Source organism: Meriones unguiculatus, chromosome 9 (assembly GCF_030254825.1).
Source record: "Meriones unguiculatus strain TT.TT164.6M chromosome 9, Bangor_MerUng_6.1, whole genome shotgun sequence".
Lineage (NCBI taxonomy): Eukaryota > Metazoa > Chordata > Mammalia > Rodentia > Muridae > Meriones > Meriones unguiculatus.
Genome location: NC_083357.1, coordinates 52,627,366 through 52,643,014, shown reverse-complemented (window position 1 = coordinate 52,643,014; position 15,649 = coordinate 52,627,366). Strand labels below are relative to the sequence as shown.

Here is a 15,649-nt window from a genome sequence, read left to right as displayed (position 1 = left end):
GATGACCATGCAGTATTCCTAGTTCCATGGTGCCTTCATAATTGCACTTGACTCTCAGAGCGTCTAGTCATATTATACACAAGAGATCCGACATCTTCAGCATTTCCTCTATTCAGCAAGTCTTAAAATTTAGGAGTTGTTAGCTCAAGGAATGTCATCAAATGTTGTTCACACTTCTCATTGACCATCCACATCCAAAAATAAATCTCTCCAAACCATCGTACTATGGGATCCTCACCAACGGAATCTACTGGACCCACCAAAAAGCTGCCAGATGACTTAGCTCTGTGGCACCTACATCAGATGGCCTAGCAGAATGATGGGATGCCTGTTAGATGAAAACTTAAGGCACCAACTCAGTGGTAGCATGCTTGGTATTTGTAATGCTATCCTCCATGATGTAGTGACAATCATTAAATAACGAGCTGGTACATGGTACTGAGGCATGAGTTTAGCAACCAGGAAGTAAACATAGAACTAAAACACCTCATCTCACTCCATGACTCCACTTTCAAGAACCGTGTTTCCTTTTCCCACACACTAGGCTCTGCTTGGTTAAAGATCTTAGTTCCCAAAGAAAGCATACTTCCACCAAAGAATTCAGAGAGGTCGCATCGCGCCTGGTTCTGTGGCTGTCACCTAGGTATGTCTGTGGTCCTCTAGGCAAAGTGTGGAGTTAATAACTTGAGAGGGCTAAGTGATCTGGCTATCATGAGATGGCATTTGCTGTGACGAGAGAGGGAAAAGAGACATAATTGGAATGTGAATGCTTCACATTGCTGCCTTTGTGTTTACATACCAAAGCAAACAGCAATAGAAGTATAACAACAAACACAGAGAAAACCAAAGTACCAGAAAGTTAAATCTCTCAGCAATGAAGAGACAGGCCAGTCAACTGGGCAGGCAATCAAGGCCCGCTGTGTGCTATCCATGGGTAAGGCTATCTTGAGAGTGTGACGTAGGAGTCAGGAGGTGAGTATGTACCAATTACAGCAGTAGCTCTGGTTGAGGAAGTGAAGATTAGAGCCCATGTCATGCAGTCTTGCTTTATTAAATGTTACAAAGAGCGTGAAGACACTCAATGGAAATACTGTCAGGCGAGCGTGCATCTGAGAATGCAGAGAGAGCCGAAGCAAACATATCATTGGCATTGTCATTCTATCCAGAGCCCTAGCTCTGATTTTAGCCGGAACCATGATAGATAACCCTATTACCCAACCCGGTCACAGTCTCCATACCATCATCTCCCAATGTAGAGTGTCCACTCCCAGTTGCATGGCCTGCCTTACAGCTACCAAGACACACTCTTCTACCTTTTCTTCAAAGTTGTAAACCTCAACCCCATTCTTCAGTCTCCCTAGACATAGACTGAAGTAACTGCGTCTACATTTCTGACTCCTCCCAACCTTTGCCGTCAGAATTCCGAAGAGTTCATCAGATAATCTTGACTACCCCAGCAGCAGCAAAGGTCAAGTGCATCTCTCACCAGATCCAGAACACAAATCTAAAACTCCGAACCTTCTAGAACCTCTTGTCCTGCTTAAGCTTCTCCTCTTAGAGGTCCAGCCTCCTATAAATAACCCTCATGGCGTAGAGCTTTCTTGACTTATCAACCACTCCTGGACTAAGCAAATGCCAGAACCAGCCTCTCTGTGCCTCTCACCTGCAGTCCCCTCTGGGCAAGCCATGACACACCCCTGGGTTCCTTGTTTTTCCCCCTTTCCCCCCCCCCCTTTACTTCCTTCCCTATCTGGCTGCCCTCACAAGCTTTACTCACTGCCTCCTAAATGATATTCTCTTCCTTTTCCTTCGACAACCAGCTCTTTCCGTCCAATCAAGATCAGTGCTCTTTAGCAAGCCCAGCCCCTCTAGCCACAGGGACGGACTCACCCGTGAAACTTCACTTTGCCTTCTTGTCCTTGGCTCTTTTCCTACTACTTACCTTGAGAGACGCCTCTGTCTTTTCCATACACTGACTGCATCTTCCTCTTCCAGCATCCTGAGAAGCAGACGATTATGGTTCTTGAACTTGTTAGCTCAATAAAGGTATTTTCCACAAACACCAGGCTCAGCACTGTGATGTAATCTAATGACCACTTTTTTTGAATCTTCCCAATGCTCTCTATGAGGGCCACTCTCTGTCCAGACTCTCTCCTGCTCATAGGCTCCCCTCCACCTACCCCATTTCTTCAAAATTTCAGTCAGTTCTGCCTTTGTGGGCAATATCTACGCCTTTTTTTTTCTTTGCATTGGTACTCTTTGTGCTTCACCTTCTACTAATAGACAAAACCTAGATCTGCTCACCGCCCATCTATTTACGACAGCAATTAAAAGACCAGATCCTCAACGGGAAAATCCCTCCTGCTTCTTGAATGCACCCTTCCTAGTCTTTTCAGAAAAAATCTCACTACCTCTGCCAATGGACAACTTCTCCAGGCACTCCCCAGAGCAATACTGTTCCTGAAGAAAAACATGGGTGCTCTTTTCAGTAAAGAGGTCCAGAGCTCTATGATTTTGCTTTTTTGTTTTGTTTTGTTTGCTTTTGGTTTTTTGATTAATTTTTTTATTGATTACAGTTTTTTTCACTTTGTATCCCAGCTATAGCCCCCTCCCTCAGCCCTTTCCAATCCTACCCTCCCTCCCTCATCTCCTCCCAAGTCCACTGGTAGGGGAGGTCCTCCTCTCCTTCCATCTGACCCTAGCCTATCAGGACTCATCAGGACTGGGTGCATTGTCTTCCTCTGGGGACTGATAAGGCTGCTTTCCACCAGCCCCCCTCCATGAGGAGGTGATCAAAGAACCATCCAGTGAGTTCATGTCAGAGACAGTCCCTGTTCCCATTACTAGGGAAAGCACTTGGAGACTGAGCTGCCATGGGCTACATCTTGTGCAAGAATTCTAGGTTATCTCCATGCATGGTCCTTGGTTGGTGTATCAGTCTCAGAAAAGACCCCTTTGCCCAGATTTTTTTTGGTTCTGTTGCTCTCCTTGTGGAGCTCCTGATCCCTCCAGGTCTTTATATCTCCCCTTCTTTCTTAAGATTTCCTTCACTATGCCCAAAATTTGGCTATGAGTCTCAGCCTCTGCTTTGATACGTTGCTGGGTAGTCTTTCATAGGCCCTCTGTGGTAGGCTCCTATCCTGTTCCCTATTTTCTCCCTCTTCCTATGTCTGTCCCATTTGTCTTTCTGAGTGAGGACTGCTCGTCTAACCAAGGGTCCTCCTTCTTCCTTAGCTTCTTTAGGTGTACAGATTTTAGTATGTTTATCCTATATTATATTTCTAATATCCACTTATAAGTAAGTATATACCATGTGTGTCTTTCTGTTTCTGAGATACCTCATTCACGATGATCTTTTCTAGTTCCCACCATTTGCCTGAAAATTTCAAGAACTCAAGTTAAAAAGCAACAAATCAAGTAATCCAGTTTTAAAATGGGGTACCGAGCTAAACAGGGATTTCACAAGAGGAACATCGAATGGTAGAGAAACACTTAAAGAAATGCTCAATGTCCTTAGTCATCAGGAAAATGCAAATCAAAACGACCATGAGATTTCACCTTACACCCTTCAGAATGACTAAGATCAAAAACTCAAGTAACAATACATGCTGGAGAGGATGTGGAGAAAGGGGAACCCTTCTCCATTGCTGGTGGGAATGTTGACTTGTGCAACCACTTTGGAAATCAATCTGGTGCTTTCTCAGACAATTAAGAATAGTGCTTCTTCAAGATCCAGTTATACCACTCTTAGGCATATATCCAAAAGATGCTCAAGTATTCAACAAGGGTATTTGCTCAACCATGGTCATAAGAGCTTTATTTGTTACAGCCAATACCTGGAAACAACCCAGATGTCCTTCAACAGAGGAATGGATACAGAAATTGTGGTATATTTACAAAATGGAATACTACTTAGCAATTAAAAACAAGGAAATCATGTTGTTAGTTTTTTAATTTTTATTTTTTATAATTTATTCACTTTATAACCCAATTATAGCCCCCTCCCTCATCTCCTCCCTGTCCCACCCTCCCTCTCTCTTCCCCTCCCTCATCTTCCTCCCTTAGTTCATTGAAAATGGGAGTCCTCCTGATCATTTGTAAATCTGTTATCTCAGGTATCTCAGGTTGCAGTTTGCCTTCATGCTCTGTTGACTTGGTGGCTTCATGTACTGTTTCTTTGTCTTGTTTTCTGTAATTTACAGAAAGGTTTATGATAAGAAAAACAAACAAACAAAAAAACAGAATAAACCAGGTGGTCTATAATCTCATTACTCAAGAATCAGAGTCAGGATGTTCTATGTTCATTTGAAGCCTGTCTGTTTCTATTAATACTCAGAGTCTCAAGACAGTTAAGGCTATTTACTTTGACATTGCATTTAAAAGAAAGATAAAGAAAAATAAATGAAATATAATAAAAAAAGAAAAAAAAATGGGAGTCCTCTTCCCCTACTATCTGACCCTAGTGTATCAAGTCACATCAGGACTGCTTGCATCCTCTTCCTCCGGCTGGCTAGGCACCCTGCCAGGAGGAAGTGATCAAAGACCAGGCAGTAAAATCCATATCAAAGACAGCCCCTGCTCCTCTTATTAGGGAACCCATATGGAGACTGAGCTGCCTATTGGCTACATCTGAGTAGGGTGTCTAGGTCCTCTTAGTGCATGGTCCTAGGTTGGTGCATCAGTCTCTGCATGACTCCCAGGGCCCAGAATTTTTTTTTTTTTTTTTGGCTTTGTTGGTCTCCTTGTGCCCTCTGGATCTGAGCTATGTGATTTTGAAGAATGAAACTTATAAGAGAGTCTATTTGCTTTTGTACAATTGTGTAAAGAAAGTTGTGGACTGGAAGAAGGGATAGAGGAAGAATTATGGAGATACCTAACACTAAAGGATATATATATATATATATATACATATATATATGTGAAATTTACGTGTGTGTGGAATTTATTTTTCCCTTTTTCATTTTTATTGAATATAGTTTATTCACTTTGTATCCCCCTGTAGCTTCCTCCCTCTTCCCCTCCCATTCCCACCCTCTTTCCCTCTTCTCGATCCATGTCCCTCCCCAAGTCCACTGATGGGGGAGGTCCTCCTCCCCTTCCTTCTGATCCTAGTCTATCAGGTCTCTTCAGGAGTGGCTGCATTGTCTTCTTCTGTGGCCTGGTAAGGCTGGTTTCCCCTCAGGGGGAAGTGATCAAAGAGCAGGCCAATCAGTTCATGTCAGAGGCAGTCCCTGTTCCCATTACTGTGGAACCCACTTGGACACTGAACTGTCATGGGCTACATCTGAGCAGGGGTTCTAGGTTATCTACATGAATTGTCCTTGGTTAGAGTATCAGTCTCAGAAAAGACCCCTTTGCTCAGATTTTTTGGTTCTCTTGCTCTCCTTGTGGAGCTTCTCCAGGACTTATTATTTCCCATTTCTTTCATAAGATTCCCTGCACTCTGCCCAAAGGTGGACCATAAGTCTCAGCATCTGCTTTGATACCCTGCAGGGCAGAGCCCTCCAGAGGCCCTCTGTCGCAGGATCCTGTCCTGTTCCCTGTTTTCTCCATCTTCTGATGTCCATCCTCTTTGCCTTTCTGAATGGGGATTGAGCATCTTAGCCAGAGTCCTCCTTCTTGCTTAGTTTCTTTAGGTGTACAGATTTTAGTATGTTTACCCTATATTATATGTCTAATATCCACTTATGAGTGAGTATATACCATGTGTGTCCTTCTGCTTCTGGGACACCTCACTCTGCTTCTGGGACTCACTCACTGGAATTATCTTTTTCAGTTCCCACCATTTGCCTACAAATTTCATGATTTCCTTGTTTTTTATTGCTGAGTAATATTCCATTGTGTAGATGTACCACAATTTCTGTATCCATTCCTCAGTTGAGGGACATATAGGTTGTTTCCAGCTTCTGGCTATTACAAACAAAGCTGCTACAAACATGGTTGAGCAAATGTCCTTGTTGAATACTTGAGCATCTTTTGGATATATGGTGTGTGGAATTTAAATGAGGTTATTTTATAATAGTGAAAGTAGAAAATACCCTAACCAGACAGCATATGCTTCTAAGTAAAATATTCAGTACCAGAATTGGTTACATCTTTTTTGAGTCTCTGGCTAAAGGGGGTCCCGTAGACACACATCCCTAGACACTAACAGCAAATGCTAAGAGTTAACCTCTGCAACTGGATGAGGGGACTCTGTTGCTGAAGACAACATATACTTACAGTGTAGAACATGGATTAAATCTAGCTGATACTCAGTTGGAAGATTCACCCATACTGGCTAGTATTCATTGTGCTAGAAGATACTATGCATGCTGCTGGAGGAAAAAAGTTATCATCATATCACCCAGCTCTGAAACCTGCTAATTATAATAATGACATGACTGCAAGATATGGCCATTGGTACAACAGTGGCATTAATGTTAGGGAGGAACCAATCACCTCTTTTTTATTTTTAACTGATCTAAGGCCTACTCCATATGGTGGAACCCATGCCTAATAGCATTAATGAGGCCAAGAACTAAAAACCAGATAGGTAATGGGCCCAGGAGAAAAATTCTACTCCTATTATTCTGCTAAATGAATAAAGGGATAAAAAGTACTCCTAATGGCATTGCTATACCTAAAGATCAATGCATTGCTCAACACTCAGCAAAGATGCTTCTTCTTGAAATAACTGATAATTAACACAGAAATCTACAACTGGACAATGTGCAGGGAGTGAGAGGCTTTTAAGTGTCCAGCCCTAGATGGGATGTCTTTAGCAAGTCCCTCCCCTCAGACTCAGGCATCTATGTGGAAGAGGGGACAGAAAGATTGTAAGAGGCAGAGGATAATTTTATGGCAGAATATACTAGAATTGGCTATTTTATATAGAGACTATCTGAGAGAGTCTTAGAAAGCTGTTGAAAGTAGTGTTAAGATAGTGATGCCAGCCGTCCCTGTATTGAGGGTGGAAACAACACACAGGCATACAAGAGTGAGAGCAGGTGAGGCTATCTCCTAGAGCTAGAAGTTGAAACTGAGGAATGCATTAAATCAAAAGAATAACTGAGGACAATTGCCATTTGGTTATTGGGAAGGAGTTCAATGACTAGATGTTGGAAGACAAGGGTACAGCCACTGGACTAAGCGGTCAGGAGACAGACACAGATTGAAGAGTCTCTATGGCCTCCCCCTTAAATCATCTTTAAAAAAACTGCCTTTTTAGGAGGAAATTAAGTAATGCCTCTTAGGAGAAAAAGCATGGTAAAAGTTCTTCCCCAAATTCCCCTCTCTTACAGTTTATTCTCCTCCCTGACCCAAGGTGCCTCAAGCTCATGGTCAGATCCAGCACTTCCCTCTCTGGTTGACAGAATTGCCCTTCTTCCCAGTGTCATACAGTACTGAATCTGAACTCTGAGTGCCACACCACCCGGAGATGGACTCACCTTTCCTCCACTAAGTTCATGAAGTAACATCTCCATGAGGAAAAGCATTTCCCTGCACACATCAGCACTCATCCTACACTGTTGACAAAGCTCTAAGACAGTGCTTAAAATTTACTCTCTTGAAGGGAACATTAAAGGGAAGCATCAGAGACTAGGGATATCGTTCAGTCAGGAGAGTAGTTGACTAGCACTGACGAAGCCCTGGGTGCATTGATCCTGGCATTCAGTAAGTGAGGCAGGAGGATCAGGAATTCAAGGTCATGTCCAACTCCATTGGAAATTTAAGGCTAGCCTAAACTACCAAAGACTATCAGAATTAAAAAATAAATAAATAAAGGTACATCAGTGTATTCTAGTGCAGTCACTAGATACTTTCAGAAAGAAAGTCGTGGTAAAAGGTAAGACTTAAAAGCAGTGATAAAGAAAATAATTGGGCACATTTTAAATATCTGGTTATCGAGGTACTTATATTTAGCACAAATATAAATCTGAAAATCACATTGATTTCAAAATAGCTATTTTTTATTTATAATTTATGTTGTGTGATGAAAAGAAAGGCACACATCACAGAGTGTGTGCCAGAGAACAACTTGCAGGATTTGGTTCTCTTTTTCACGTGTGGATTCCAGGTCATCAGGCTTGGCTGTAGACTCCTTCACCCACTGAACCATCTTGCTGGCTCTAAAACAGATTTCAAGATGCCATCAAATTCTTTCTTAGAAGTGGATTCCAAAGATCAGAGTAGTTATGTGTTTAACCTGAAGAGGGTGCTGCTTCCTTGAACTAATAGTTATCTACAGAAGTTGACCTATAAAAAGTTAGATTGCTGATATACACACAAACACAGAGAGAGAGAGAGAGACAGAGAGAGACAGAGAGAGAGAAAGGGGAAAAAACTGATAAAAATTCTCCTGTATCTAAACAGCTGAAGTCAGATGTTTACCACCCAATTAAATTTTCCACAAATCTCATAAGGCCAAAGGACAGAGGCTTCTAGCAGCCAGGTCTGTTATCTGGAAGCTTTGGCCTGAATGTGAGCCTATGATTCATTTTGTCAGAAATCTACAGGGATGAAAGCAGGTCTTTTTCTTTTACAGAAGCCACAAAGGAGAAATTAAATTAAAGTTTAAATGAACTCTTTAATATTATATTTTTAAGTAAACTAGTCCCCAAATCTTCCCAACCGACACTCACAACAGGCTGAGTTGTAATTTCCTGAGCAGTAGTTCAGACCCATTCTCAAGGCTCTGTCTATCCTTGTAATCCAGAGCTTCGTGGAGCTGTACTCCCTGCACAGTGGAGTACCTGAGCCACCGTTCCCTTCCTGTAAGACCTCGGTCAAGAGGCTGCTCCACCAATCTGTGCTGCAGAAATCACATTGCCTTGGAGGACACCCAGGCATACTCAGGGCTTGGGAAACGGTCTCTGCTACCTTTTCTGATAAGATAAATTGTAACTTACTATAGTGAACAACATAAAAACTTCTTGGAAAACTTAATCAAAGTCTTTTGTTTGCCTTCTTTTCGCCTAAGAATTGAGTTATATGGACTCTCAGCATGAGACCGTTACCGTATGGCTGTCTTGATCAGATCTGCTCTCTCTGCCAGTTAAAATATTGAAAGACAGGGAAAATCTTGAGCTCAATAGGTAGCAGTGGAGACAGGATCAGCAGTTGAAGAAAAGCTTTTGTTGGAGGCTAAGAAACACACCTTTGCAGCAGACACACGGAGAAAAAGACCTTCAGCAAAAAAAGTGGGGAGGCATTTCTGTCTATTCTTAAGGGCTGGCTTTTTAGATCTCTGAATAGCCTTCCTTCTCTAATTTAGGGTTGATCCATTTGAAGAACGATAGGATGGCCAATTCCTTCACAACCGTTTTTGTTACATGTGTGGATGCAGTCCATCAGCAGGTCTATGACCAGGAGGAAAAGCCCAAAAGGCCTTATTTTAAGCTGCCAGACTTTTGTCTCTGGTGAGGAAGGGAGGAAGAAACCAGCCATCTTGGATTATCTTGGAGGTTCACCATCTTTTTACCTTGTTGTGGCACCTCTCCCTACCAGGGAATGTGCCTGGTCCCTCAAGATAACGTTCATGACTGTGAGCATCGTTGTTCTTCAGTCAACTGCCAAGTAAAAGGGCAGGTAATGGCCTGGAGCGGCTTCTCCCACTGTTAATCCTAAGATTCGCAAGAGATAAACCAATTCCACACTTTCAGCCAAATTTGGAACAAGCTTTATTAAACAGTGACCAAGATGGACTTTGGTCAGGACCATCCCTTGGAACTTCCAGCTGAGTGGTCCTAGACACGTGTTCCACAGCTTTTCACAAGCAAAACCCATGGGCCACCGTACTTTCCACACGTTGGAAATTTTTCATGGATTATTCTCTGCTCATCCACACATTACATTTGCCCACTTGGAAGTTCAATCGTGTGCATCATCTTATGGAATCTTCAGAGTTCAGTAACTTTACTAAGAATTGATTGGATGGTGAATATGAGATTCTGAAGTTTTGTTGGCTGGGCCCAGTAGCCCAAGAGAAGATGTTCAGAGCAAGGTGTAGCTTCTAACTTGAGACCCGACAGGCACAGGAAACCAGTGAACTTTCACTCCTGAGACCCTCATTAGAAAACTCACACCTTGCGCAGGGCTGAGGTTGGGAATCAGTGCAGCCCCGTCACCTAGAGGCTCCTATAAGAGGCTGGAAAGGTGGTGTAGACCCTTAACCTATCTAACAACTTCCTGTGGCTTCAGCCATAAAACAGTAAGTAGGACAAAAAGTAGGCTTTAAGAAGTCCTCCGGAGTTGAAAACATCACTGATAAAATAAATAAATAAATAAAAATTCCACTATGTGGAAGTAACAAGCAAGACAGAAGAACTAGAGCCATCACTCTCTACGGCTTTTAATTTGATCTTCTATTCCCTTTCTGGTTTTATAGAAGGGAGAGTCATTTATAGAAAGCCTGACACTGCAGAGGTGGCCTTCACTAAGACTGGGTGACACAGATTCTGTAGGCAGAGAAAATTCATGTAAATGAGATTCATGGTTCTCTGCATTTTGGATTTTCATCTTTGCCCAGGTGCCTCATTATAAAATAAGTACTGTAATTTGTGCCCTTTCCTCTCTCATAGAAAAAAAAATGTGTATGAAGAACAATGAAATGCTGATGACAAGCTGTCAGATGTGCACTAAAGAAAGTTCTTAAATAAACTATGCTGTTTTGTTTTGTTATTTTTTTCCCTCTACAAAATCATTAAAAAGCATTCACAAAACTTTGCTTTACAGCACTGCTTCTCACCAGTATGGTAAAGGTCCTTGACACAGCCAAAGCCAGGCATTTATCACAAAAAGAAAAAAAAATCTTCAGTAAATAACAGTGCAATTAGGATCTAAATTCTTGGCTCAAATTTTCTCCATTATCTGAACATTGCCACTGTCAAAGTGTTTTAATCATCTCTCAAACCATCAAAACACTATTGGTCAGGGGTCTGAGGAGATGGTTCAGTGGGCAAAAGCCTTCGCTACATAACCTAAACCTAAGTTCAAATCCCCAAAACCCACATAAGAAGCTAGATGCAGTAAAAATGTGTCTGAAATCCTTGTACTCATATGGCAAGATGGGCAGTGTAGGCAGGAGAATCATCCAGGATCACCAGCCTGTACCCTGCCATACACAACACACTGGTGGAAATATTAAGAAAATCCTTCCTCAAAGTAAGGTGGAAGGACACTTCCTGAAGTTGTCCTCTGACTCCCAAACACATGTCATGAGACATGTCCACACTTACATGTCACATAAGTCTGGTTGTTGTTAATTATTGGTCAAAAATTGTAATTTACCAATGCTGCATTATCAATTTAACAATATCAATTTTTCAGACAGAAACAAAAGTGGAAAAAGAAAGGGGAGGGAGAGAGAAAGAAGAAGAGGGGGAAAAGAAAATGATTACTGGGATTAAAAGCATGCAACACCACATATGGCTTTTTCTCTAAAATTTTGTCTTTATGAAAACAACTTAGCACTTTCTTCTTTTCTGTTTTGCTCCAGAAACTATTTGGCTCTTACCGTATCTTTTTTCACTTGGGAAAGATTTATTTTCTGAAGAGAAAGATAAAACACATTGACAAGTTGTTTTTTGTTGTTGTTGTTGTCGTTTTGTTTTGTTTGTTTGTTTGTTTTTTGCGAGATATCATCAATGACAGCCCACTTGGCTTGCCATTTCCTGTTTTGAAAGAGTGATGTTGCCAGGGTGGCTGCCAGCAAGGACTGACTCAGAAGCAAGCCTCCAGCATGGCACAGCCCTGCTTGCTGTGGACTCTCTTGGTTTCCACCTCTTTGGGTAAGAAGGCAAACATATTTGTTTTTACCAGTAGTCGTTAGGAATGGGAAGGAGGGAAAAGGAGGAACAGCCCTGGATTCTGAGGCCACCTTCATTGGGCCCCGCTTCCAGGAAGTATTGAGCCAGAATCCCTTGCATGGCCCTGGAATGCAGAGTCTGGAAACCAGGTTTCTCTCTCTGACAGATGCCACAGTGGATTCCCTTCCCTCTTCTTTTCACAGGAGCCAGCATGGCTCAGACAGTCACTCAGCCTCAGCAGGAAAAGTCTGTGCAGGAGGCAGAGTCGGCAACCCTGGACTGCACCTATGATACGAGTGATACTAGTTACTACTTGTTCTGGTACAAGCAGCAAGGAGGCAGGATGACACTCGTTATTCTCCAAGAATCGTACAGGCAGCAGAACGCAAGGCAGAACCGCTTCTCTGTGAACTTCCAGAAAGCAGCCAAGTCCTTCAGCCTCGAAATCTCAGACTCGCAGCTCAGAGATACTGCAACGTACTTCTGTGCACTCATGGAGAGCCACAGTGACACAGGCGACAGAGAGGACTAACAAAAACCTCATATCTCAGCATCTGTGCAAAGTGGCAGGAAGTGGCTGAGGTGCCAGAATACAGAGGAAGACTTTCTTTTCTCTGGCAGAAAAAGCAATCATGTGCAACTGTAGGAAATGCTAAACTGTAACTCCCAAAACTATAACAAAATGCAGGGGATGCACAAAGCTTTACAGTTTCGCAAAGTGTGTTCATGTGTATTATTTCCCTGGCTGTCAAAACTCGCATGCATGGGACAAGTAAGACATTTTCAACAACACTGTTGTCCAGCAGACCCCAGAATTTGGCCTAAAACTATTTGAGGATTGTGTCCAATGTGTCAATTATTCTAAAAAAAACTACCTGTATCTATCACTTTTCTGATGCCGTGATAAAACACCATGACCAAGGCAACTCAAAGAGGAAAAAGTTTACTTGAGCTTATGGCTCCAGAGAGATAGGGTCATAGTGGCAGAAACAGCATGGTGGCCGGAGCTGGAAGCTGAGAACTGAGAGCTCAGATCTCAACCACGAGTGTGAAGAAAGCTGGGTGGGAGTAGGGTGAGGCATTGAGCCCTCAAAGCCTGCCTGTAGAGGCATACTGGTTCCAACAAGACCACATCTCCTAAGTCACCTCAAATATTGTCACAAACGGGGTAACTGAGTATTCAAATACCCGAGACCAGGGGACATTTCTCACTCAAGCCACTACACAACCAACTGTGTGTGCCCATCCCGCAGTCACAGCAAAGGTGCACGCATTTAAGTCTATGACTCCATTTCTTACGTGTAGTGCAGATCTTAATTTTATACGCCGTTTCTGTCTCCTCAGACTTGCCCGCTCTTCTGACACATTGTAAAAATCTGGTCTTGTTTGTTTGCTTGGTTGACAGTGTTAGGAATTGAATCCAGAACCACATCTACTCTGTGCCGGTGCTCAGGTACTGAGGTACATCTCCAGCCCTAAAAATCCCCATCTTCTACCTTCCTGCATAAGCTATCTGATTTTTCATGAATACGTTACTTCTTTCTAGTTGTGAAATAGTTGGAAAATCTGCATCCTGTTGATCTCATTGTTTCCTGATAGACCTATCGGACTAATCTGTTTTTCTGGTTTGGATTCTACCTTTGTCTGGCATAATATGCTGCTATAGTAATTTTTTGTGATGAGGCAACCTGGAGAAGCCATTTGGGAAATCAGACCTAAAGGTTGGTACCAAGAAGCTGCTGGCAACAATGACCACCTATATTTATACCCACTAAGGAATGAGGCATTTCTGGACAATGAAATGTCCCCACCTTGTTTAGGCTACCAAAAAAAGTTGAAAAAGAAAAGGAGCCAGAGTTTCTTTTCACATCCATAATCCCCCAATTTCACGACTCAGTACCCGGGTGCAGCATTTCATTCAATCTGCATGCTTTAGAGAGTAGAGGAAAGAATAAGACAGGCCCAATGGGTGTGTTCCAAACTGTAGGTTTAGAATCCTATCGAGAATGAATAGAGGCCAAGGCTAAATGATCAGCCATAATTCAATTGATAAATTATTTTCCAAAAGCCATCAATTCCTCCACTCACTTCAATCCTAAGAACACCACACTTGAGACCTCTCCACTTGCAGGCTCTCTTGGAATGCCAAGGATGAGTGAAGCCCTAAAATCAATGAAAACATTTCTCTCACAAAGGCAGAAACTTTCAAGGCCACTGGATTTCATCCTCTCCTTTATCCTCCAGGCCCATTGGTCATCAAGGCTCACAAATTCAGCCAAACTTACATCTTCTTAGTGCTTCCTTCTCCTTTCCATCCTTGCTTCTAGTGCCCAAATACAGCTTTTCTCATTTAAATTGATACATAAATATCCACCTGATCTCCTGTCCTCAATTTTTCACCCTCAAGTTTTGACTCATACAGCCGAGAGAATGCTCTAATAAAAATGAGATCATGAGTATTAATACAGACCACTTTCCATGAAAGAACCTGTGATTATTAAAGAAGGTAAGTCCCATCAAAGGAGAGGCATCGCTGTGGGGTTCACAAATATACCTTGCAGTATAAATGAAAAGAATTATCAATTGATGAATTGATTACTTTCCTACTTATCAATTCAACCTCATTTACTATCATACTTCCATCCCTCTGCAACAGCAATCTCATCATGGGTTTATCACCCTAATATATATTTTTGCTGGAACTTGCCCTCATCACTGAACACTCCCCCCAGTTAACCAACTGACTACTGTTTATGATGTTTCAAAACAAATAGTCTGGATGTCCATCAGTGCATGGATAAATAGGCAAGGCCTGGCACATTTGCACAATAGACATGTTTTCAGCTGTTAAGAATGGAATTGTGAAATGTGAAGGTAAATGAGCTAGGAAAAAATCATTCTGAGTAAGTAACCCAGACCCAAAAAGACAAATATTTTGTGTTTTCTCTAATATGTGGCTGTTAGATTTTAAGCATTCAGTAGGCATGCTACAATGCATATAACTACAGGGGTTAGGTATTGAGTAAGGAACTAAGGGGAAGGGGAGGATGACCTCCTATGGAGAAACAGGAGACTGGAGTAGGAAGGTTAAACAGGGAGAAGGATGGAAGAAAGAAGGAAAGGAGAGGAGAGAATAAGGGGAGAGATAACTAACACTAATGGCCATTTGGGAGTTCACATGGAAAACTACTACTGTAGAAGCTTTTAAAATATATATATATACATATATTTGAAATTCTAGATGGAGTGACCAAATAATGAGAGAGACACGGCCTCCACTAGATATCTTTTGCACCAAGCAAAACTTCCAGTGCCAGGCAGGAATAGGTTACATTTAGTTGAGTCACTGGCCAAAGGGGCCCTATGGAAATCCCCCAAAATCTCAGGCTATTGCCAAGGCGATTGTTTGCTCTCCAGAAACTGATGTAAGTCCCTATGGCTGAAGACCACATAAACATATGATTGCATATGAAGAAATTAAGCCAGTGCCTAACTACAGCCTTCACCCCTATTGGCTAGTGTTTGTTGTACTAGAAGGCATTCCATATTCCATGAGAGAAGAAAAGTCATTCCAGCTACAATCCCTGTGATCTTATACTGGGGACCTGCCTGTATAACATACTGGTACAATAGTGGCACAAACATTGTAGAAGTAACCAACCACTCTTTGGTTGGATTTAAGGCTCACTCCACAAGATGGAAACCATGCCTGACACGTCGCAGATCGCCAAGAATCTGAGACTACATGGGCCATGGACCTGGGGAAAAAAACAAAATTCTATAGTTATACTAAAGGAACATAGCAACAAAATGACTCCTAATGTCATTCTTCTATACAGTGCCTTGCTCAGCCATCATCA

At 42.2% G+C, this 15,649-nt stretch overlaps 1 protein-coding gene and 1 long non-coding RNA gene across 2 annotated transcripts in view; one reads left to right on the top strand and one right to left on the bottom strand.

Moving 5' to 3' along the window:
• Nucleotides 1-15,649, top strand: part of LOC110550052 (T cell receptor alpha chain MC.7.G5-like) — a 521,238-nt gene that overhangs the window by 268,406 nt on the left and 237,183 nt on the right. The gene's annotated exons all lie outside the window — the stretch shown is intronic.
• LOC132656460 (uncharacterized) overlaps nt 4,059-15,649 on the bottom strand; it is a 134,628-nt gene continuing 123,037 nt past the window's right edge. The window contains exon 3 of the long non-coding RNA XR_009594216.1: nt 4,059-4,189. This is a non-coding gene — a long non-coding RNA (uncharacterized LOC132656460). The remainder of the gene's footprint in view (nt 4,190-15,649) is intronic.